Source organism: Bombina bombina, chromosome 5, assembly GCF_027579735.1.
Source record: "Bombina bombina isolate aBomBom1 chromosome 5, aBomBom1.pri, whole genome shotgun sequence".
NCBI lineage: Eukaryota > Metazoa > Chordata > Amphibia > Anura > Bombinatoridae > Bombina > Bombina bombina.
In genome coordinates, this window is record NC_069503.1 from 31,988,725 (window position 1) to 32,003,823 (window position 15,099).

The following is a 15,099-nucleotide window of genomic DNA, read 5'->3' on the forward strand; positions in this document are numbered from 1 at the left end:
ATAAACTTTTATGATTCAGATAGAGCATGTAATTTTAAACAATTTTCCAATTGACTTTTATCACCAATTTTGCTTTGTTCTCTTGGTATTTTTAGTTGAAAGCTCAACCTAGGAGGTTCATATGCTAATTTCTTAGACCTTGAAGGCCACCTTTTCAGAATGTATTTTAACAGTTTTTCATCACTAGAGGGTTAGTTCATGTATTTCATATAGATAACACTGTGCTCGTGCACGCAAAGTTATCTGGGAGCAGGCACTGATTGGTTAAACTGCAAGAAAAGAGAAAAACTAACAGAGGGATAGTTAGACTCAAGAATGAGGATAGAGTAGTGGAAGAAGATAAACAAATAGCAAACTGTTTAAATTATTACTTTTGTTCAGTCTTTACAACAGATGGTAAAGATAGTGAGATGCTATTAAGGGATGTTACTGTAAATAATGTGAGTAGTACTTTTCTTTTTACAGAAGAAGAGGTTTCAAGGGCTTTATCAAAAATAAAAGTTAATAAGTCTGTGGGTCCAGATAATATTCATCTAAGGGTTCTAAGAGAACTTCGATCCATAATAGCTACTCCATTAGCTGATTTATTTAATCAGTCACTTCTAACAGGAGTTGTTCCAAAAGACTGGAAAATTGCCAATGTAGTCCCTCTTCATAAAAAGGGTAGTAGGGAAGATTCTGCTAATTATAGGCCAGTCAGTTTGACCTCAATTGCAGGGAAATGAATGGAAACTCTTTTAAAGGAAAGACTTGTATCTTTCATTCAGACAAACAACTTAGAAGACACAGGACAGCATGGTGTCACTGCTGGAAGATCATGCCTGACTAATCTAATTGATTTCTTTGACCATGTAACTAAAATAATAGACCAGGGAGGAGCCGTCAATGTTGCATATCTAGACTTTAGCAAAGTATTTGACACTGTCCCACACAACAAACTTATTCACAAAATGTATTGCCTTGGAATAGATGCTAAGATTGTTAAGTGGGTAGAATGCTGGCTTAAAGATAGACGACAGAGGGTTTCAATTAATGGAGTACATTCAAATGAGGCATCAGTTACTAGTGGTGTTCCCCAAGGGTCAGTTCTTGGGCCTGTTTTGTTTAACATGTTCATAAGTGATATTGGAAGTGGGCTTAAGGGGAAGGTTTGCTTGTTTGCTGATGATACAAAAAATTGTAACAGGGTAGATGTTCCAGGAGGAGTTGATCAAATGAACTGTGATATTAATAAACTAGAGGACTGGTCAAATAAATGGGATCTGAAATTTAATATTACCAAGAGCAAAATTTATGCATATAGGATCCAAAAACATAAAGGCCAATTATAGTCTCAATGGTACATTACTGACTGTAATTAAAGAAGAAAGGGATTTGGGTATTATTATTTCAGATGATTTAAAATTTGGTACACAATGCCGCAGTGCAGCCAGCAAGGCCAGTCAAATGCTTGGTTGCATTGGAAGAGGTTTTAGTAGCAGAAAAAGCAAGGTTCTTATGCCACTTTACAGATCATTAGTTAGACCAAATCTGGAATACTGTGTACAGTTCTGGAGACCATATCTTCAGCAAGATATAAATAAACTAGAAGCTGTCCAAAGGAGGGCTACTAAAATGGTACATGGTCTAAAATATAAAACGTACAAAGATACATCTAAATATGTATAGTTTAGAGGATAGAAGGGAAAGAGGTGACATGATAGAAACCTTCAAATATATAAAGGGACTTAATAAAATAGAAGCTGAAAGCATTTTTCCACAAAAAAATAAATGCCAAAACAAGGGGTCACAATCTAAAGTTAGAGGGTAGCAGATCCAGGAGAAATTTAAGGAAGCATTTTTTTTACAGAAAGGGTGGTGGATTCATGGAATGAACTTCCATTTGAGGTCGTAAACACAAAGACTGTAAAGGAATTTAAAAATGCCTGGGACATGCATAAGGCTATCCTAAGGAAAAAGTAACATGTAATATGGGTAGACTTGATGGGCCTTTTTGGTTCTTATATACCGTCAAATTCTATGTTTCTATGTTTAAGTCTGTCAAAAGAACTGAAATAAAGAGGCAGTTTGCAGAGGCTTAGATACAAGATAATCACAGAGGTTAAAAGTATATTAATATAACTGTGTTGGTTATGCAAAACTAGGGAATGGGTAATAAAGGGATTATCTATCTTTTAAAACAATAAAAATTCTGGTGTAGACTGTCCCTTTAATATTCTGAATCTATAACGTAATATGTTGGAACAAGGTAGTTATAAAACTAGAAAACCTAGGTGGAGATGTATCCTTCCACTTCTTCAATATCACGTGTCGCATTATCATTATAAGTGTACAAAAGCTATGATAATACTTTTGTCTATTAATTGCTGAATCCGACAAGAAAAAAATATATCTACCATTGATTTTGAAATGGTCGGAAAAGAGTTTGTTATACCAAAAATTTAGTTTGAACCATAATTGTGATATTTTTGGACATTTCCAAAATATATGAAAAATATCTGCTTCATCTAGATGACATTTAGAGCAGTAAAAATCATTATTTGGGAAGAATTTTGCCAATTTAAAGGGAGAAAAATAGACGTTATGCATCAATTTGACATGTGATTCCTTCCAACCAATAGGAATTGTAAGCTTTTGTAATAACATAAAACTATGTCTAATATTTATAGAGTCTACTGCTCGAAAATGCATTGCCCAAAAAGCTTGAATTTTATTTAAATATAACTGAATTTGTTTAGAGAGCAATATATTATATAGCAGCGATATAGAACATTTACCTACCGAAAATTTCATGATAGATTGATCTCAGACCATCGACATAATAGCTCAATTTTCCAACTTTAAGAATTAATAAAATGACGTATCTGAAAATATGCAAACAAATCATTCCTAGATATTTGGAACATACAAATGAGATTATTAAAAGGTAGTAGGTGTCCAGTAGAAGAAAACAATTGATGTAGGTATATCAATCCCTTTTGAGACCATAATTTAAAGGCTGCTTGTTGAATTCCTGGTGTAAATTCTGGGCTCCCACATATTGGGAGCAAGGAAGAGAATTTAAAATCTATTCCCAGAATAGAACAAATCTTTTGCCATGCAATGATAACGTTCTTAAAAGTTATTAAATTTGTTAGACTACTAGTGAGATTCCCTATTGGGCAATGCAAAATCGCCTTGAGAGAAATTGGTGAGATTATTTCTGTTTCAAGTTCAATGGAGGGGAATTTGCTGAGATTCGTTAGCCAGTCCATTGCGGTCCTGGCTAATGTTACAAAATTATACAGTTTAATATCTGGAAATGCCAGCCCAGCATTTTCTTTTTTCGAGTATGTTTTGCTATTTCTTCTACAAGATAGTCCACGGATTTCATCCTTACTTGTGGGATATTATCCTCCTGCTAACAGGAAGTAGCAAAGAGCACCACAGCAGAGCTGTATATATAGCTCCTACCTTCCCCTCCACCCCCAGTCATTCTCTTTGCCTGTGTTTTACTAGGAAGAGGTAAAGTGAGGTGTTAGTTTTATTTTCTTTAATCAAGAAGTTTTTTATTTTAAATGTTACCGGTGTGTACTATTTTCCTCAGGGGGTTATGGAAGAAGATTTCTGCCCTGAGGTTGATGATCTTAGCAGTTGTTAGTGGAGTACACCTAGTGCCTATTAAATAAGACCTCTGGCTTTGATAATTTGACACCTAGTTGTCAAAATGGAAAGATGAAACTAATAAGGTATACCAAAGCGCCAACTATACGAAGGCTGGGTCTGGACCTAATGCAATATTGTCAAACGATTACAATAAACAATTTATTGAGTACACAAATAAGTTAAAAACATGGATCCATGTATAAACAATCAAATTTATACAACAATAATAGCTAAATGAATAGTTAAAACAAATAGTTATGTAACGGATATAGCATTTAAAATTGTGCAAACATTGCTCTTAAAAATATTCATAAAAAATTCCAAATTTAGTATAAGGCTCACAACAGAAATTCAACTTTGTGTTTACCACATACACATAATAGGTGAAATATATTAGTCAGTTATATAATATTATCTAACCAATAATGTTCTCGATTCTATGCAATACTAAATATTGCCAATAGTGACTAATGTGTAAGGCTCTGAGTAAGACCTTTAACTGTGTGTTTACCACATACGCATTGTCAAGTAAACAATATTGTGACAGCAATAAGCCAATGTAAAGAATGTGTATCAAAAAAGTTGTGTGCAAAAATTAGTGTACAAAAGATATTAATGGTCAAAAAATAGGTTGATCTTCAAAAAACGTGAATTAAGAACAAAGATTGTGAAAAATGAAAAACCAAAAATTTACAAAAACATTGTGGTGTGTTCCAATAGTAACTTATATAAATGTAAATAATAGTCCAAAAAATAGTCCAACAGTGAAAACTTAATAGAAAAAATAATCCAACAATAAATTATAATAAGTAGTGTGTCTCTTTAAGAAAAAACAATAATCCTTAAAGTGTTGTGAATCCTAACAGCAATAGTTATGGTGATTTTCCAAGTGTTTTATACTGAATAGCAGTGTCAGTACTTGCTAGCCGTTTTCCAACCCAAAATTCTATCTTCTTGGCAAATATTTTGTTATAATCCCTGGATGATCCTTCTGTAAAAGAAAGATATGATGGTGTAGATTGTTTTTAGATCAATAGAAAATGAAATTGTGCTTACCAGTCGACGCGTTTCGGTCACAAAGAGACCTTTATCAAGAGTCTTGATAAAGGTCTCTTTGTGACCGAAACGCGTCGACTGGTAAGCACAATTTCATTTTCTATTGATCTAAAAACAATCTACACCATCAATCTACACCATCATATCATATCTTTTTTTGGGTTGGAAAACGGCTAGCAAGTACTGACACTGCTATTCAGTATAAAACACTTGGAAAATCACCATAACTATTGCTGTTAGGATTCACAACACTTTAAGGATTATTGTTTTTTCTTAAAGAGACACACTACTTATTATAATTTATTGTTGGATTATTTTTTCTATTAAGTTTTCACTGTTGGACTATTTTTTGGACTATTATTTACATTTATATAAGTTACTATTGGAACACACCACAATGTTTTTGTAAATTTTTGGTTTTTCATTTTTCACAATCTTTGTTCTTAATTCACGTTTTTTGAAGATCAACCTATTTTTTTTTTTATAACAAAATATTTGCCAAGAAGATAGAATTTTGGGTTGGAAAACGGCTAGCAAGTACTGACACTGCTATTCAGTATAAAACACTTGGAAAATCACCATAACTATTGCTGTTAGGATTCACAACACTTTAAGGATTATTGTTTTTTCTTAAAGAGACACACTACTTATTATAATTTATTGTTGGATTATTTTTTCTATTAAGTTTTCACTGTTGGACTATTTTTTGGACTATTATTTACATTTATATAAGTTACTATTGGAACACACCACAATGTTTTTGTAAATTTTTGGTTTTTCATTTTTCACAATCTTTGTTCTTAATTCACGTTTTTTGAAGATCAACCTATTTTTTGACCATTAATATCTTTTGTACACTAATTTTTGCACACAACTTTTTTGATACACATTCTTTACATTGGCTTATTGCTGTCACAATATTTTTTACTTGACAATGCGTATGTGGTAAACACACAGTTAAAGGTCTTACTCAGAGCCTTACACATTAGTCACTATTGGCAATATTTAGTATTGCATAGAATCGAGAACATTATTGGTTAGATAATATTATATAACTGACTAATATATTTCACCTATTATGTGTATGTGGTAAACACAAAGTTGAATTTCTGTTGTGAGCCTTATACTTAATTTGGAATTTTTTAGGAATATTTTTTAAGAGCATTGTTTGCACAATTTTAAATGCCATATCTGCTATTTAACTATTTGTTTTAACTATTCATTTAGCTATTATTGCTGTACAAATTTGTGTATGTGCATATGGTAAACACAAAGTTGAATTTCTGTTGTGAGCCTTATACTAAATTTGGAATTTTTTATGAATATTTTTAAGAGCAATGTTTGCACAATTTTAAATGCTATATCCGTTACATAACTATTTGTTTTAACTATTCATTTAGCTATTATTGTTGTATAAATTTGATTGTTTATACATGGATCCATGTTTTTAACTTATTTGTGTACTCAATAAATTGTTTATTGTAATCGTTTGACAATATTGCATTAGGTCCAGACCCAGCCTTCGTATAGTTGGATCTTAGCAGTTGTAACTAAGATCCACGCTGGTTCCCACAAGACTTCTGAAGGTAACACATGAGACATCTTCAGTGTGGAGACCGGTTTCATGCTACAAGCAGCATTAAGGTATGTGCAGCCTTTTATTTCTGAGGAGACTTGATATATCAGAACTGGCTGGCATTTATTTCCCTGTATGGGAATGGGGTAAGCAGTAGACCTGTTATACAGAGGGGTGTTACTGGAGTCCCCTGTTTTCTATATTTTGCTAGTTGACATTATAAGGGCATTATATGGCACTATGGGAGAGGCACAAAGAAAAACGTTTATAGAGTTTTTATTTTTTGCTTATAACCAGTATGACTTACTGGGATGTGTTTTGGGGTGTATAATGTTTTTCACTTAGCTTGGTGTAAAACCGCTTCACCATGTGGTTGTGTTTGGGCCTACTCCGGCATCTGCCTTAAGGGGCGGGGCTTATTTTCACGCGCTCAGATGCGCACTTCCTTCTGACTAGGAACACATGCATTTTTATACTATTACAGTTCCTTACAAAGCAGAGAGCTAATTGGCTGATAATGATTGGCCAATAAATCTCACGTGATTAGTGGTTACTAGGAAAGGGAAAAAAAAAACAGGTCCTCTATGTTAAAATTCGGGAGATATGTTTTCTTGGAATGTGACCAGAGGCTAGTTGGCTAATTGGATTGAGAAGTTGATAAGGTACAGAGAAGCCTTGGATTTTACCTTGAGTTTCAGATATTTAGAAAACTTTGTATGGGAGAAGCCATAACTTTAAGATGTACTGATATATACTTATTAGGCTAAAAGTAAGTTGTTAAAGATACATCACTTATTAGAAAATACAGAAGTAATATATCTGCAGTTTCAGAGAAGAGTTCAGTAAAAGAAAAGGAAAAGTTTGGTTAAACATATAAAATAATGAAAATATAATAAGCAGCTCATAACATTCCCCCCTTTGATCGCAAACGTCAAAGTGCCGCGATCACAAAAAGTAAATGCGACTCATGGCGGTTTGACAATCACAATGCTATTAGTACATGGGTGCTCGCGTCCAAGATGGTTCACAGGATTACAAGAGGGTAAGCAAAAACAAGGTAGGAGTGAAGTTATTAGGTAGTAGGCAATTCCGCTATTACCGGACGCTAGTCGCCATCGGGTGGAGTAGACAACTACCTAAACATTCCTATGCTGTATATGTGTGTGTGGCATGACATATGTGTGGCATGACATAGTGTAGAAACATCCCCTCCCAGATTTATTAACAACAATTAACAATCCCCATCATTCTTGCAGAGTTGATGGCGAATAGTGGGTTGTCAGGCAGTATCATGGCATGTTTGGGAGGTGAAGGAATTCTGCACCTGTGAAGGAAATATAGAGAGTGTAAGTATAAGGTAATGCAATATGAAAGCAAAATAAAACAATACAGAAAGACAATGAAGAAATAGAAACCACCAGGGAGGGAAAAAGGAGTGGGTTATGGGTATACAGGCTACGACCGGGGTGGCCATCAAGGTAGATGATGGTCCATGGTCTCTCCGTGGCCAATTTCCCAATGTAGGAAAGTTCTAGACGATCCTAGGGACGTAGTGCATCCTGCATAGGGATAAGACAGGGAATTTTAGGGCACAGCTGGTGGGTAGGCAATAACATTGTAAGATCAAGAGGTCAAAAGAGACATAGAGTAGGAGAGAAGTAGGTGAACTCAGAAGAAATCAGGGTCAAGAGAGATCTCAACATGGTGGGGAGATTCAAAACAGATAGAGGGAAACAAGTATTTGGGAGAAGAATGAGACACAGTGAAAACATTCTTGCATGTAGAGATTAGACCAGGTACACATTGTATACAGCAACACATCAGTATAAGGCATACTATAATAACAATGCCATACAGAAAAAGGGAGTGTAACCATCCCAAATTAGGTAGCCAATCAAAGAGATGGTTAAAAATACCTCCAAGGCCAAATTTGTCATCAATCACATCTTGGACATCCTGGGATAGGGACCTAATAACTGTGAGATGGTGACTCAAATTAAGTGATTGATCAGTAACATAGGTACAACATTCTTTGCTCACAAGACTACACCCCCCTCCCCTCCTTGGGATGCCAGGAGGTAATCAAGGGCCATCCTATTCTGCAATGCTAGTTGTCTAAGCTGTTTCAACTCTTGGGCCACACTCTGAGCAACTCCTGCACTCTCATTCATGAAGGTCTGTAGTATCACAGATAACATGATGATGTCCTGATGATTCAGGTAGACACCAACGGCCGGGAGGATAGCTCGACCAGTTGAATCTCCAGCATACTGTTGGACAAGGGGGAGCAGCGAGCTTCCAGATTCACGTTTATTGCGAATTGGGCCCAAGGGCAGCATGGGAACAACACGGACGGCTGGGGTTACCACACCCAGGAAGCAGATGGCTGTATAGTTACCAGGGAGGACTGACACCGCTGTCTGTCCACATATCCAATACAACCCAGGGTGTGGTCTGCTGAGGAAAGATTGTACAAGGGATGGGGAAACAAAAGTACAATTGGGGCCCTGGAGGAAACAAAAAAGTGCAGTGAGATTATAATTCACAGTTAGGATCATACCAGAGGAATTTACCAGCCGGAAATGAGTGCCATCACTGGAGATTACATACTCACATAGGGAGGCACCCAACCGCACCGTACCTTGGCCAATTTCCCTGCAGATAGTACCATATGAGGTGCCTCCCAAAGAGATAAAATTACCTGATAGGTTGAACAATGGAGTACCTGGAGGAATAAAAGTAGACAAATCAAAGGTAAACAAATCAACATTAATACCCATAAGAGGAATACCCCCCTTATGATGAGTGGGAATGCGAGCACAAATATAACAATTGCCCTCGGTGTGATTGGCTATAGTTTGGAGAAGGACAACGTGTGAGTTTAGTCCCCATTCACCTAAAGAATAGTTCTCTGTGGACAATTGGGCATTAAGTAAATGGGGAAAGAATCATGGGGGTAAATAGGGATTGTGGCAAAGGTAGTTATATGGGAACGTCAAGCAAGAAGGGGTGACTTTCATTTCTCAGCTACCCACTTCATAATTTTCAAACCACATTCACTAGTGGGGCTATGCAAATAGACTGGATAACAAACCCCTTAGGACCTTTAAATACGAACTTTGAGTATAATTACTTGTTGGGCAGCTAGTAGTGGGAGGGAAAACTGCCACAGATACAAGGTTACCAGAACAAGATTATTTAGTAAAGGGGTTAGGACAAGCACACTGACCAGAAGACACATATTGGGAAATAGAGTAAGAGAGCATGGTCAAAAGTGTGACACAAAACAAAGGAGACATATTGAGGGATGTTACTCAAGATATCAACAGAGGAGTGAGACAATGAAAATAAGAGTTAGAAAGACAGATCTTTCAGTTTCACTCATTCAGCTAGGGAGATTTCACTATTTCTGGTTAGTCTGAGTTTCAAACCCGGAAGGGTCTGAATTAACCAATCGTCGACAGGGGTCTTGGTTACCCCTTCTTCAGAGGCCTTGGTTGCCCCAGCTTCTTCTTTCTTTGGCTTGTTGCAGGCTGCTTCTTTGTCTGGGCTGTATCTTTTACACCTGGAGTAGTGGATCCAAGAGTCGACCTCAGCAACTTTGATAGCTGTTGGAGTAGTTGGCAAAACAAGGAAGGGACCTTTCCAGAGAGGCTGCAGTGGCTTCTTTTGATAAGTCTTGACCAAAATGGAGTCACCTGAAGGGGTGTGCAGTCACATCCAATGGCAAGGGCTGAGAGAGAGAGACATGTCTGTGGAGAGAATGTAATTGCTTTTGCAGTTGCAAAAGATAGGCAGTTAATTATACATCACCTACTGCAAGGTCAGGCAGGTGTAAGGTGTTGGCCCTATACAAAGGAGGTGGCCTACCAAACAACAGTTCATATGGTGAGACCTTGAGGGTCCCCCTATGGTTTGTGCGAGTTCCAAACAGTGCCAGGGGAAAAAAGCATCTACCCATTTAAGGCTTGCTTGAGAACAAATTTTAGCAATAGTCTGTTTTAGGGTCTGGTTCTTTCTTTCCACTTGGCCTGATCTTTCTGGATGCCAAGGGGTATGGAGATGCCAAGTAAAGCCTAAGGCTAATGTCAGTTGCTGAATAATATTACTTGTGAAATGTGTTCCTCTGTTAGATTCAATTACTCTGGGAGGCCAAACCTGGGTATGAGTTCTTTTAGCATTCACTTGGCAACTTCTTGGACTTTCACAGTTCTAGTAGGAAAGGCCTCGACCCATCCAGTAAGTTGGTCCACTATCACAAGTAAATGTTTGAAACCCCTACAGGGAGGTATGTCAGAAAGGTCAATTTGTAAACGTTCAAAAGGTTGAAATGCCCATGGGCGTCCACCTGGTGGGCCTTTAGGTTCCCCCCTTGGATTGAATTGAGCATGCCTCATAATTCAATACAACTCATTTTGCAGCTTGATGGGGGGGCAAACCACTGTCTGTTAAGGGTTTCAGCAAGTTGTGTGGTACCTCAGTGTGTTTGGTTATGCAGAAAGGATAGCATAAGAGAGAGGTGTGGTTGAGGTAGAGCAGGGCATCCATCTGGAGTGGACCAGATACCAAAAGAGTCACAGGTAACACCAAGAATAGTCCAGAGGTGAACAGTTTGTTCAGGAAGAGAAGTGCAAAGAGAAGACAATGTAGTGTAAATGGCAGAGAAGCTGCATGCTAAGCAATTTGATCAGCATAACAATTACAAAGTGAAATGGGTTCCTGTGAGTGGGTGTGTGCTTTGCAATGCATGACAGAGATCGAAGTGGGTAAATGGATTGGGTCAAGGAGTGCAGAAACTTGTGGTGCATTGGCAATTTGGGTACCAGCAGAAGTTAGAAAACCCCTTAATTTCCATAATTGACCAGTGGCATATACAATCCCTAAAGCATATTTACTATCAGTGTAAATGTTTACTGACCTGTCCTTTGAGAACTGACAAGCAAGTGTGAGTGCATGTAGCTCAGCCGCTTGGGCACTGTAGTGAGATGGGAGGGGCTCGGCCTCTATAACAGAATCTGTCATGACTACAGCAGAAACATTCACCATCCTCAAACTTCCATCACAGAACAGTGTCCAATCCAGGTTAGGTAGAGGCACATCAGAGAGGCCATCCCTTAGTTTGGAGGAAAAGTGAGATACAGATAAACAGTCATAGTGTGGGGTACCATCATCAGGCAGAGGTAACAAAGTTGCTGGGTTGAGAGAGGTACAGTGGATGATAGTGATATTAGAAGGTACAAAAAGCAATGTCTCATACCTAGTGAGACGTTGGTTTGAGAAATGTTGTGTATTTGTCTGACTGAGTAAGAGGTGTACTGCGTGTGGCACATAAATGTGTAAAGAATGTCCCTGTACAAGCTCCTTTGTCCTTTTTTTTTTCTTTTTGAAATAGCTGATTTAGTCTGTGGTATACCCACCTATAGTAAACGTTTTATACTGGAGTCTCATCTATCAATCAGCCCAAGTAAACAAGCCAGCATAAGAAACCACACTCACAGTGGTGCAGGATAGTTAAAGGGACAGTTTACCCAAATTAAGAATAATTTTTAATTGAAACTGCTTGACATAGTTAAATATACTAGTGCTGAGCATACAATAAACCTTATTTTCTTTCTCTGTAAATATTTTTTTTTTTTAAATCTCAGATTTTATATCAGTTTGCCTATACCCCTTTAAATATTTTTTTTTTTTCACTGCCTTCTGTGCATAGCACTTGCTTCACCCCCTGACTCGGTGTTGAGCAGTGAGCAGTTTTTTTTTAGAGCTTGAATACATTCAGGTCAGTGATATCTCTGTTTGCAACTTATTTGAAGAGAAAAAGAAAACGTTTGCAACATGCAATTCCACTCCTGTATTAGAACAGACTTTTACACAGACCTGTATGTATTCAACTCAGAAGTCAAATCCACATCGGCATGAAGCCTCAATCAGCTGGAAAGAAAATGTAACTCTTTTTTTTTTTCCACTGCTAGTCTCAAAGATTTTATATTATATATATATATATACAAGGAAAGGTCTGCACAAGGTGATTATGTAAGCAAACTATTGTAAAACAAACTAAAGTAAAAATATAGAAAATCATCCAGGTCTTATGCAATTATTATGCTCCCAGAGACAGGACCAGTAAACACAGCAGATTTGCATAATCAACAAATGCAAGATAACAAGACAATACAATAGCATTTAGTCTGAATTTCAAATGAGTAGTAGATTATTTTCTAACACATTTCTAAGTAATGCATATACGTATAGTCTGAGTTCTTGCACATGCTCAGTAGGAGCTGGTGACTCAAAAAAAAATGTAAACATAAAAGAATGTGCACATTATTTTTAATGGAAGTAAATTGGAAAGTTGTTTAAAATTACATGCTGTATCTGAATCATGAAAATTTTATAAAACCTGAGTGTCCCTTTAAATGTAAAGTGTGGGGAGTGATATTTAAATGTATTTTGTTAGCTGCCGATTGTGTGTGCACATTGGAGGTTTACTGTCTTTAGCATATCATTTACTAAAGCACTTTGATTGGCAATGGGGCGGGGTAATAGAGCATTGTAGCACTGCCCTTTTATCAGGGCATTCCAGGGACATTTAGCTAAACTGCAAAGAAGAAGATAAAAAATGTAAAAAAAAATAAATAATATATTTTACAAACTACTACATTTTATGTATTATCTCCTTTACTTGTTAATCCAGTGTTATTGCTGCTCATGAACTCCCATGAGTGAACTGGTCCTTTAAGTAATAAAATTACAATTTTCCATTGCTCTGTCTAAGCACTGAGCTCCGATTTTACAGACAAATATAACACAATGAGATATTCTTATTATCTAAAATTCAACCCATTGCAATCAACTGTGTTTTTAAAGCATAAAACCAGCTACTTCATATATATACAAATAAACTTGCAAATGCAATTTCTCCTATATTTTATACTATGCAGCTTGTATAACAAGTAATTGAAAATACATTAATATAAAAACAATTTTACAGTGTACTGTCCCCATAAGGGCTGACCATTTATCATGTATATTACATATTCAACCTTATTGTCTTATTTACCATCAAAACTCCACCTCCCAACTGCATCACAACCTGCATATACTTAAATATTTATTGCAAAAGAAACAGACCCAAATACATACATCTAATGACACACAGTCCATAATACAGCAAAAAAGCAGAACTCCAATGGCAAACAAGACAAGTTTTTTTTACCTTATTATCTTTTCCACAAACATACTTAACCCATTAATCATATACAAGAAAAACTCTCATATTTACTAGAGCGTGACAAAAATGACACACACCATCGCACTTTCAAAATCCTTAGTTACTTCACTTGCATACATTTTATATGCCTCAAACAGATGGAAACACATTAAATCTCTTATCAGCCCATACATAAAACAAATATCACTTAAAACAAAAAAAAAATGCTATTATTGACGCACAAAATTAAGAACATACATATGACTTTAAAACCAAGTTACAGCAATTACAAGCAAATCCTTACGTCATCAAATTTCTTAGCTAAGAATCCCTGATACACACACACACAGCTCCAGCCTGCATCAAACATCAAGGCCAGCTTTCTTTTGCAGCGATTGTACACAAAAATTCATATCAACTCGCATACCGCAAATATTTCACTCCCAGCATTTATTCTAAAGCAATGTTAAAATACATGAAACTTTTAGTAATACAGAAAACACATTTTCATTTGGGTTTTGACGTCCGCAACCCTACTATTCTCAAACAGATAATAGTAGTCCATCTGGTCAGGGCATATATCAACCAGAAGATTGCGGAGGGCAATTAATTTAGGGAGCTCAAAAGACCCAAATCTCGGCCACCTTAATTCAGGATCAAGGCTCAGAGTATAGGAAACTCAGAGCTCTGTGCACAAAATATAAAGTCTATTTTTTTTTTTATAACCAAGCAGTACTGTTTTCCCTAATTTGCATATACTTTAGCAAGGGGGAGAGTCTTTGTCTACTTTAGACAGCGGGGATCCCATTATTACAAAAATTCAACCAAAAACAGGGGCACTTTAACTCCTCAAAATCCACATCTCACTTTAATCCCTAATCAAGTCCCTGCAGTTTTCGGACGGACATTTCCTTAACGTCGCTGCTTAGCGGGAGAGATTAGCACTATAGTCAAGTCAAGTCCCTGCAGTTACCGGACGGTCACTACCTCAACGTCCCTGCTTAGCGGGAGAGATTAGAACTATAGTCTCAAGTCACAATATGTCTTGGATCACTATTTCTGCCTCTGTAAAATCCCTACCACCTGAAACTTTATTTTATAGTGGGCTGGCACCCTAATGGTGTTTGACTGCCAGACAGATGTCCCACTGAATTTAATAGTGATCCAGTATATAAAACAAAAACAGGGTAAAAGACCCACAACATATATTACACGTACATGAACACAAAAGACAAGAAGACACTCACAGACTGGTCCAAGGGGTAGATTGCGTCCGTTGTTTGTGGTCTGTTCCTCAGGACGTACTCCCTTATCTCCCCCCGGGACTCCCTGGCCAACAAGACAAAACCTCCCACAGGTAAGCTATAGACCTGAATCAGATGGGTGCGCGCAGATGTTGGTTCCCAGCCAGGGAGGCACGGAAAGGTCGACCTGAAGCACGTCCCACCAGAGTCGCCAAGTTACTGTCGTGAGTGAGCTCGTCTCAGGTGCAGTAATAAAGAGGTCCAGACCAGATATTTATCAAACAAGGGCTCACCTCAGGAGAGGTAATCTTTATTACACTGTTGCAACAGTGTCCCAGCACAAAAAAACAGTAACGCAAGACTAACAC

At 37.0% G+C, this 15,099-nt stretch overlaps 1 protein-coding gene across 2 annotated transcripts in view; it reads right to left on the bottom strand.

The window, feature by feature from the left end:
• LOC128659758 (zinc finger protein 850-like) overlaps positions 1 to 15,099 on the bottom strand; it is a 323,844-nt gene that overhangs the window by 178,080 nt on the left and 130,665 nt on the right. The window contains exon 2 of one of the 2 annotated variants that reach the window (XR_008402471.1): positions 6,207 to 7,601. The exons of the other annotated variant lie outside the window; for it this stretch is intronic. The gene's annotated coding sequence lies outside the window, so the exon portion shown is untranslated. Of the gene's footprint in view, positions 1 to 6,206; positions 7,602 to 15,099 lie in introns of those variants that run through there. 2 annotated transcript variants of the gene reach the window in all.